The following is a 2,351-nucleotide window of genomic DNA, read 5'->3' as shown; positions in this document are numbered from 1 at the left end:
CTCTTTCCCCCAGTCTTCAAAACATGTATCTGTCTTTGCCTTTCTTCTCATCAATAAGGAATTTAAAGCCATAGATTCATTACTCTCAAATGTTGCTGCCTATGAAAAATGCAAACACAGAGAAGAAATAGGCTCCATGTTGCAAGTGTAAACTCAGAGTCCCTGCAGAGAAGTGAATTTTTTTCAGTCTGCCTTTGGGAGCAGGCTTGACACGATTTCCTGAAAAGCTGCCTGTTTTGCTTCACCATCCCCATAACCACCAGTTGCACAACTTATATGGATTAATTGAGCTGCAAACAGTAACATCCAGATCTCCCATGCTGCTTAAAACACAATACAGCGAAACCAGGCATGACTGCAGTAAGGATCAAAGAGAGAGGATAACAGGAATAGAGCAGACGTCTGTCTATGAGAATCAGGGCATCTAGACTCTAAGGCATAATAAGGTAAAACTCTTAACATCTTTTCTGCCATACCTCCAAGCAAAGATGAGCTGGAGGAGGTCAGAGCAATTCACCTGACTCAGCCTGCCGCCAGACAAAATAGGTCACGTTAGCTTCTTCAGCAATTATGAAAGGCTTCTTTCTCTAATGAAGTGGCTAAGATACAGAACAGAAAAGGGAAGCCCTCAGAGGATAGAAAAGAACAGAAAAAGTTCAGAAGGCAGGTGGGGTTAAAGCTGATGTTTTGAAGCTTATAGCTACGCTTCAGAACTTTCCTATCCCAGGCGGGACACAGATTGCCCAGCAAAGGAGAAGGGCATGAGTGTTTATGAACTGGAGTTACTCCTTGCAAAGTTTGCTGCCAGTAATCCCTCTTGAGCAGCAATGTTTTGAAACAGTGTTGCTGAGTCGTGCAGATTTGTGATGGTACTAATCTCCATGCAACTTCATAAGAAGCTGCCAGAAATGTGAAGGACTTACATTTGCAGTATATATTTGTGAAACTAAGCTTTGATAGAACATCCATCCACATTACAGAAGGAGACAAGTTCTGGGCCTGCTTCCATACATAAAGTTATTTCAACTAACTGCCTATCTTCCAGACTTTCTTTCCGTCTCTGGACTATAAACTTCCCTGATATTGATGCTCTTTCTCCTTTTGACTTTGTCTTCCACTTAAAGTAGAAAAAGCCTTAAAAGGCTGGAAAATAACACCAAAAATCTGGGATCAAAACTCCTCTGTTTCCCTGGATTCAGTAGAGCTGTGGTGCAGAGAGGATGAAATCAGGCCTCATGTGTTTAATTCTTTAATTTATGGAAGCAGGATTGTCTTGCATCAGATTTAATGTTCTTGCAGACAGCTGCCTTTTCCAAAGAACACAAGTTCCCCACACAGGTAGGGGACACTGAGCACCCTCATGTTGAAAAGGAGGTACCATTCTCTGAAAAAGGTTGAGCAATCCCATCAGCATCTTTCAAGAACTTACCATACCGTTATCTGAAAGGCAGTGACTTCCATGCCAAGGGACATGACTGTCTTACAGTAAGCCGGACAAATTACAGACAATAGTTTGCAAAGACCTGCACTACTTCCATGTGAAGCTAAACCAGTGTTTCACTCCTTGTCCTGCCTAAAAACCTGGAAATTGTGTCACTCACTTTCACACTGGTACACTACCACTGAATTTATTCCTGATCTACTGTGCTGGGACAACTAGATGGTAAGTAGCAAGAAGACCAAATCATGTGCATAACAAGCTAGCCACAAGGACATGAATTTCTAGGACCAGACTTCTGAATAGCAACTCCTGCATCTTCCCACAGTGGTGACCATGCGTGTTATACACCTCCAGCTGCCTGCCACCACTTCTTTCCTGACCTCTCCTTGCACAGCCCTGTAGATAATCTGCAGCATGAAGCCTGGCTTTTTAGGCCTTCCACACTGCACTGAAAACTGCCTTACAAGCAGGACTCAGTATGGAGTTGTTCTCTGCACACTGAAGAGAATAATAAATGATTAGCTCTGTCCTCTATGTCTGTCTGTCAGTAACTTACATACCCATGGACAGTTTCAGAGAGAAGATAGGGCAATCTTTCAAAGGTATAAATTTTATGTGAGGTTTTGTGAGTAGTAGGAATCAGGTAGAAGAATCCCAAGAAAGTCTGCAGTGTGAATTCAGCTGTTACTTGTTCTGTTGACCTGGTCTCCCAAAACATGTCCCCTAGACAGCCAACATGCGCACACAAGCAGCTCAGAGCCTACCACCCAGCGGATGCTACTTCTCGCCCAATTGCCACTTAGGAGAAACGTCAGGTAGCTGGAGGAGGTAGGCATGGTCGCCACAGTGAATGGGAACTGGGGGCACTGCAGGGTGTGGGGGCAGACACAAGGAGCAAGAGAGTTAGAAT

The 2,351-nt window shown here is 43.8% G+C and overlaps 1 protein-coding gene across 2 annotated transcripts in view; it reads right to left on the bottom strand.

The window, feature by feature from the left end:
* The window catches only part of STAC (SH3 and cysteine rich domain), a 73,290-nt gene that overhangs the window by 46,390 nt on the left and 24,549 nt on the right, over positions 1–2,351 (bottom strand). The gene's annotated exons all lie outside the window — the stretch shown is intronic.

Source organism: Pygoscelis adeliae, unplaced genomic scaffold, assembly GCF_000699105.1.
Source record: "Pygoscelis adeliae isolate BGI_AS28 unplaced genomic scaffold, ASM69910v1 Scaffold368, whole genome shotgun sequence".
Taxonomy (NCBI): Eukaryota; Metazoa; Chordata; class Aves; order Sphenisciformes; family Spheniscidae; genus Pygoscelis; species Pygoscelis adeliae.
This window is presented reverse-complemented; position numbering and strand designations above follow the sequence as displayed.